This window comes from Humulus lupulus, chromosome X (genome assembly GCF_963169125.1).
Source record: "Humulus lupulus chromosome X, drHumLupu1.1, whole genome shotgun sequence".
Classification (NCBI taxonomy): Eukaryota; Viridiplantae; Streptophyta; class Magnoliopsida; order Rosales; family Cannabaceae; genus Humulus; species Humulus lupulus.
The window spans coordinates 189,210,818-189,219,277 of record NC_084802.1 but is presented as its reverse complement, the minus strand read 5'-3'; the positions used below and the strand labels follow the sequence as shown (position 1 = coordinate 189,219,277).

At 37.3% G+C, this 8,460-nt stretch overlaps 1 pseudogene; it reads right to left on the bottom strand.

The window, feature by feature from the left end:
* Window positions 1-764: 764 nt before the first annotated feature.
* LOC133806527 (protein OSB1, mitochondrial-like) lies at window positions 765-4,059 on the bottom strand (annotated as a pseudogene).
* Between the last annotated feature and the right edge of the window lie 4,401 nt (window positions 4,060-8,460).

The window sequence follows — 8,460 nt, the reverse complement described above, 5'->3', positions numbered from 1 at the left end:
GCTGATATTATCTATTATTTGATTGATTTTTTAATTAAATTAAATAGCCTAATTGAGTCCATAAAATGAGTGCTAAGTGAGAGATGACAGACATGTTTCTAGTAGGTTTTAAATTTTCTCTACAAACATAAGTCATTTTCTAAGCCTCATTATTCATTTTTCTTCTTCTTTCTGGATACTTTAGGAGGCTGTGAAAAAAATTAAAGAACGAAAATATACAATAGTTAAAGAAACTGAAAGAAGGACACTATCATTCCACTGCGTATAATGTAGGTGTTCTTATTATTATTTTTGTTTGAATTCAATTTTAGAAACATATTTTAGGTTTTCTTATATTAATTCGTTTGATATAAGATCTACATGAAAATAAACAATATCTTGTATATGTTTTCCCAACAATCATGTTGGACGAAGAAGTTGTGCCTTCATTGGTGTGTTGAAGGAGAATGTGGAGAGTTGAACGTTTTCTCTCTTTTTCTCTCAGTTTTCCCTCAATTTATTTTTCCCCCAACTTTTATAAAACTCCAAACAACAGAAACTCTTTCCCCTCACCTTTTTTTTTCCCTTTCCTTGTGAAATCCTAACTCTAAACTGACCCTTACTCTTCAATCTTGATGATAGTTACCATCCAATGCTTGGAAGTGGGAGAGAAAAAAAATAAAAATAAAATAATTATGTTTAAAAAAAATATATGAAAAAAGGACAGAAGGAATCATCCGAGTGAGCCTGGGGTAGTGTGATTGGAATGGGCAAGGCCCACTGGATTTCAGAGAATGAAATTTGATATTGATTTAACTATCATCATGCTTACAATGATTACTGTTTTCCATCGTCTAGTAGTGAGTGAATCAGACACTTGTGATCCCAAATTTATCTTCTTTTTTACAAGAGGATTCAATGTATGTCTAGGTCCCGTGCATGTTTGTATAAATACAAATCTAGGTCTTATGCTAGACTACACTCTATATCTGTAGTATGCTGATATGACCAAACTAACATCATTCCAAGAGAAAAGAAAAAAAGAATACAAATATAATCTCAAGACTAACCTGCTATTGCGAATTGCCAGAGTTCATTTACAAAGCAAACAAATCTTATTCACCTACCTCATATTGGTTAACACCAAGGCTTAAAGCAGATAGGAAACCTTATCTGATCATCCCAGTCCACCATTTGTTATGTGTCGAGTTTCATTTCTTTGTCATTTGTTATCTATTGACAAGAAAAATCTAGCACGTAGCAACGAACAATGAACAATTATTGTATCTAAAACATAGAAAATAACTTAAGTCGTATATATTCTACCACTTGAGCGATCCCTGAGATGATCAGGCTCTATTGTAATTAACAACACACACACACACCCCAACAAAACACACAAATGATAGAATACACGAGGCTTTCAAAAACATTGTTAGGTTGTTTCTATCAGTAATACACTTCTCTATCATGCTTCATGCATAATTTGCACACAAGAAATTTACAGTATAGAACAAAACCTGGTCAAATATTTAGTGTGTTTAACCTAATGATATAAACCACTGTACTGTGATAACTGGCCTTCACCAATGAAGTGGGAAAACACACAAAACTCATGCACTAAGGTTGTAATACCAGCATTATTTCTTTTAATACCTCATCCCTATGATTCATACTCCCACTCAGAAACAGGCTCGTCCTCCTATTCGTTCAATGGGGCCATGTTCTAAAATAGTTGAGTCAAGTTTTTCAAGTTGTTTCTTAACCCACGGAGGATCATTTGGGCTTAACCATAGAGCTTCACCAGTATCTTTGTGCTTAAAATCAGGATGTAAAGGATTTACTTTACTTTTTCGATTATCCCACCATTCATATGGGTTGCCACAAGTGTAGACGGTTTTTATACTTCTCAAGAACAGTTTCACCTGAACTTTTCATAAACGAAAGAAGTCAATCTCAGTGTATTAATGAAATCAACTCAAACTTCAGAAAGCAGCACGAAAACATGTGGATGGTGTATGCGCTAATTACATTTTCAATCCGAACATGTTTGGAAATCAGGTCAAACTAAAAAAAAAAAAAGAGTGAAGACATGTGGAAAGTGTATGTGCCAATAATATTTTCTATCAAAACATGTATGGATCAAGTAGGGATTGACCTTTGCCGGATTCCTGTTCTTCATTCTTTTGACAGGCTGAACCACGCCTTTGCATCACATAATTCAACTCCTTCACTATCACCTGAAGAGCAAAATTTGGACATCTCTATGAGGATATATAAAGAGGACCACGGTATGTCCTTTAAAAAAACAGGGTAAGGTAAAAGTAATAGTAAATCTACAAGGTTTACATGAAAAGTATCAGCTGATTCTTACTTATATTATAACACAACCTTACAATACTTCTTGAAATGAGTTATCTTTAAAAGCCACAATGAGAATAAGAAGATCACAAAGGTATTATTTAAATCCTTTACCAAAATTAGTCTATTCATGCAAGTAATAAAGAATAACATCCAGATACACACAATTATGAGCATGGTCGGACTTTTTTCTTCTTCTTTTTTTTTTGGACATAACCAAACTAGATATTGAACAAGCAGACATCATATAATAAGCAAAAAATACTACAATTCAAGAATTAGTACGCTAAAAAAAATGTTCCAAAGTATTAAAACTCCCTGGGATCCTGACCTTGTATCGTAGACTGAGGTTACCATTCTGATCAGCCTTTGTGTAAGTCCCCAAAGATCGAAAACATAAATGATATCATTCGGTTTCAAATGGTTAAGACATAGTTTTCCCATCTCATCCCGTATGTTTAGCACTATCCTGTTCACAAATCATATATGAAATAGAACCAAAAGTTGCTCGTAAAACATGAACCTTTGTATAAAAGTAAACAGATGCAAATATTGAACCATATTTCAACAAATTTGAGTTGATTCCCTCAAAGAAAAGTATTTTGTTTTTCGAAACACAGAACAATACCGAAAAATGGCAATATAAAGCAATGAAAGAATCAAATAATGTTCACAAACGACGACAATAGAGTAACATTGCAACTGAAACGGTTAAGGTAACCCGGTAAACTATTAGGATCAAGGAACGAAATCGACAGTTTTACAAACTAGAGACTGTGGAAAGAATTGAAAATCGTAAATTAAGCTTTAATTAAAAAAAAATATCAAGTAATCGAAGATTTTTGCATCAAAATCATCATTACACTTAAAAAAAATATCAATATATAGAACTTACCTAAGAGCGCTATTTGATTGATTTGAGCTACTGACATTAAGCGAAGTGTAAACACAAAAGCTATCATTGTCAGCTCTTAACACCTTGAGGGGTTGAGTCACGGTGCCAATAAAGGTGGTGGAGTTCCAAAAGTTCTTCCGCCATATGATCGAAGAGGGACATTGGGATTGGAGGGTGTGCCTGTAGACTCCGCTACAGCTTTCAGCTTCGTCAAAGGAGGAGTTCGAAGACCTAGGGTTAGCAGAGGCTGTAGACGATGAGAAGGGGACCAAACTGTGAAATGGGGATAATAGACTCCGAACCTTGGTATGAGAAAGAAGACGAAACGCCCTCATGGAATCCCAACCTGGTGGTCGGTTTTGATCAGAACCAGGCGACTTCGGCTTGACCTTCGAGAGGAAGACAAATTTGGCGGGGTTTTACTCAAGATTTTATTTTATTTTTTAAAATCTGTAACAACTAAGTACAAAGTTACAAGATGATTTGGAATTTTAATTAAGTTAGGGAACCAAGATAATGAATGTCTAATTTCCCTTACAATGTCAGAGAGTGGAGAAAAATCATTATAAAAGGAATTGACTTTGTTAATTACAATTTAAGAATATGATTCAATCAATGAAAGTTATTGGAAGGGAAACTGCCTTACACAAGCTAAGAGCACTAAGCAATGTTTGGCCTTCAGAAATTGCAGAGTTAAATTTACCCAATTCCAGGGTTGTCATCTCGAACGACCTGCTCCATATCCAAGTTTATTAGCCCTTAAGTCACAGGCAACATCAACATTAAATTTCAGGCATCCCAAAATTGGAGGTGTCCTGCTATTAGATCTTGTATCCTTATGTGTTGTGAATAAACACACTTCAAGAACACGTTAGTTTAAGTAATAATGCGGAATAACACAAAATGACAATTTAGTATAACCAGAAAAAATAACTAAATATGTAAACAGATGTTATAAGTCAATGCTGTAGCAATAAACACAGTGAACACCAGATTTAACGAGGTTCAATCACAAACAAGTTCTTGTTTGTGATCTAATCCTCGGGAAGAACCACCTTGTGACCAATCTTTATTTAAAATGTAGCTCAGAATTACAGAAGATGATACTCAAAGATCAAACTCAAAATGGTGTCATGCACTTACAAAATTTCCTCACTTGAGGGTACTGTGATCAGACACACACAGTCCCTGTACATCCCTCTGCACTCATTATTTTTCTTCTCAAAATTCTCTCTCTAGATCGTCACCTAAAGCTGAGAATAAAGAACCTATATATAGATACATATATGGGCTCCAAGAGGTTGGGAAACACTAGCTAACTACCTAACTATAAAAAAAAACAGTTAAGTAAGTTAACAGACTATTCCAAGTGGCTAAATTCTAACATTATGAGATTCAATTCGACTCTGTTGAGTTGATTTATATTCCTGTAAAAAAGAAATTGTCCTAGGGAAAGATGGCTTCCCAAATAGCTTTGAGTTTCTATTGTTCCAAAAAGCCCAAATCAGACAAATACAAGATTCAAACATATCATTATTCATAGTTTCAAAAGCCTGCAAAATAAAATCAGTGATATCATTGCAGGGTTTATAAAAAGAAGAAAGATCTGAATTTTTCCAAACTTACCGACCCTTGAAACCTAGTTAAAAGTACAGCTTGGACAACATCTCCAGAGAAAAAATAATTAAGCTTACCAATGTCCCAAGTGCCTGAAACAGTAATGAAGTTAGATACCTTTAAAGATGAGCAGTTAGTAGAGTTTGTTGTGATAAACCTGAAGCTTGGAATCCAATAGTCTTGGAGAGTGTTGACCGAGAGACCATTGCCAATTTTGCATATGAGACCACGTTTGAGAAGATCTCTTCCCCCAAATAAAACTCTGCCAAGTAAAAGAAGGAGAATGACCTTTAGATGCATCTAAAAATATCTACCTTTTAAGAGTCTAGCCAAAAGAGAATCAGGTGATCGAAGAATTCTCCAGGCTTGCTTTGCTAACATTGAGTACCAATTTTTCCAGTGAATTTTAGACTTTGAACCTAGGCTTCCCCACCAAAACTTCGCCATAAAGAGACTCAATGTTTTTACAAAAGCTAGGAGGCAATCTAAAACAAGACATTGCATAAGTTGGAATAGCTTGAATTATTGCTTTCAAAATGACCTCTTTTCCAGCTATAGAAAAACAATTGATATTCCAATTATTAAGAAGAGATTTAACCTTGTCTAGAATAAAAGAAAATGAGAGTTTCTTAGACCTAGCAAAGTTTTGAGGTAACCCTAAGTAATTACTAGTGAAAGGATTATTCTGCAAGCCTAGAGTTTGCAAAAAACTTTCGAAATGTTCACTAGGAGTGTTGTGTTAGGAGAGCAAGTAATTGAAGCCTTGGAAAAATTAACAGCTTGACCAGAAGCCCTATAATAGACATTTAAGGCATGTTTTATGGCTTGGCAAGAAGCTTGATCCACATGAGAAAAGAGCAAACTGTCATCAACAAAGAGTAAATGGGAAATAGAAGGAGCATTTCTAGAGATCTTTATACCCCGAAGCTAACCATTTGGCTCCTTCAAATGCAAAACAACAAATAAGCCCTCAGAACACAAAAGAAACAAATAAGGAGAAAGAGGATCACCTTGAAGAATACCACAGGAAGGCTTGAGGTGACATGTGGCCTGACCATTTATACAGAAACTAATAGAGACAGAAGACAAACACTTTATGATGAGAGAAACGAAATTTTAGGGGAAGTTGAAGTGTTTCATAGTGGCTTCTATAAAACCCTACTCTACTCTATCAAAAGCTTTCATCGTGTCTAATTTTAAAGCTGCCCAACCAACCAAACCAGTCTTCCTATGATTTATGGCATGTAACACTTAAGAAATGCATAAATGCAAAAAGTTATATTGAGTATAAATTGCAGCTCACCAAAATGGTGACTGCTGCCATAGTATATATAACCAATTGAGATATTAAATAATACAGAATTGGTCCAATGGACACTATACACGGGTTGCCTCACACTATTCTATGTAACAAGAATTTGTTATCAGCTTAATATTCTAGAGTAAATGACTCATACTGCAGTGTCATCTGTGGTATTACATGGTTGTACATGTGTGAGCTAATGTGTTGCTTTTACACCACCCCTCAAACGAAAGGGTGATGCTAGCACTCCGAGTTTGGAAACCAGAATCTGGAATCGTGTGCGAGAGAGGCTCTTGGTCGAACAATCAGCTATTTGATTTGCTGAGGGGATGTAGCGTACTTCTAGCTCCTTCTTCAACACTTTATCACGTACAAAGTGGACATCGAGCTCAATGTGCTTTGTCCTTGCATGGTAAACTGGGTTAGATGCTAATGCTCCTGCGCTAATATTGTCACACCAAATGATTGGTTTTGGAATAACAGAGAGCTTCAACTCTTGTAGAAGATACTCAATCCACGTAATTTCTGCAGTGACTTGGGCTAGAGCTCGGTATTCAGATTTAGTACTTGACCTTGAGACAACCGCCTGTTTCTTGGATGACCATGACACTAATGTATTTCCAAGATAAACACAATAACCAGCCACTAAACGTCTATCATCTGGGCAGTAAGCCCAATTGGCATCAGAAAACCCTGTTATATTCAGTCTCTCACTGTAAGCAATGTGAAGACCAAAGTTTACACTGCCTTTCAAGTATCGCAGAATCCGTTTGGCAGCACTCCAATGGGTTGTGGTTGGTTCCTAGAGAAATCGACTTAGTTTGTTAACTGAGTATGCTATGTCTGGCCGTGTGTGGCAAAGATATTAGAGAGCACCAATGAGACTGCGGTAGTGAGTTGGATTTTTCAGTGGGTCTCCATCGGTCCAAGATAATGGTCTTCCTACAGTCATAGGAGTAGGTACCGGCTTCAGGTTCCTCATATCAAAATTGGTTAGAAGCTCTTCAATGTATTTGGTCTGTGTTAGATACAAACCGGTGTCATCTCTGTGAACCTCTATACCAAGGAAGAAATTCAAAGGCCCAAGGTCTTTGAGGGTGAAACTCTTGTTAAGGGCAGCTAAAAAACCATGGACAGCTTTGGAGTTATTCCCTGTCACAATGATGTCGTCCACATATATCAAAACCAAGATTTTTACTTTGTCGTGAGTGTAGAAGAAGAGTGAGTTATCAGCCTTTGAGTTTATGAACCGCCAAGTGAGCAGTGTTTGTTTGAGTCGATTGAACCACGCACAAGGCGCCTGTTTTAGTCCATACAGAGACTTGTGGAGTTTGCATACATGGTGCGGCTTATCTTGGTCCTCAAATCCTTGTGGCTGGGTAATGTACACATCCTCTTCAAGATTGCCATTTAGGAAGACATTATTGATGTCAAGCTGTCGGATTTCCCACTGCATAGAGACAAGCTATGGTGAGTACTATACAAATAGTGGAGGCTTTTACCACAGGACTACATGCCTCTCCAAAATCGATTCCGGGTCGTTGGTGAAAGCCTTTGGCCACTAAGCGTGCCTTGAAGCGTTGGAAAGAACCATCGGAGTTGGTTTTCACCTTAAAAACCCATTTGTTACCAACCAAGTTGTAATGAGGTTGAGGAGGAACAAGGGACCACGTGTCATTGGCTGTTAAGGCATTAAATTCCTCATTCATAGTAGCACGCCACCCATCATGTTGTAAGGCATCAATCACAGTGGCTGGTTCATCGCAACTGGAGGTCCAAACAGCCTGACCAAGATACACTTTGGGCTTGTAAATGCCGTGTTTCGAACGGGTAACCATAGGATGAGATGGTTTGGGTGGAGCAGGTGGAGGAGAGGAAGTGGTGCGGCTAGAGGAAGTCTGAGAACCAGCTGGTGATGCACAAATAGAGTTAGAAGGACAAGGTGTACTAGGTGAAGTGTGAGAGATTACCTGCGTGTGAGAGGAGGAGGTGTGGTTAGCAGGTGGTGCTACTGCAGTGGCATTCTCTTCATGAGGGGCAGTCGGGCTGATGGGTTCAGGCGCAATATGAGGTAGATAGAACCCCCCCTAAGTGCGTAGGAGCTGCCTGAACTTCAATGGTGTGAGTATTAAGAAAATCATTGCAAAAAGGAAACTCAAGTTCATTAAATGAGACATGCCGAGAGATGTACACCCTGCCTGTGGAACTAAGGCATTTAAAGCCTTTGTAAATCTCACTAAAACCCAGATTGACACATTTAAGAGTGCGGAATTGGAATTTATGAGTGTTGCATGACCGTAGGCAA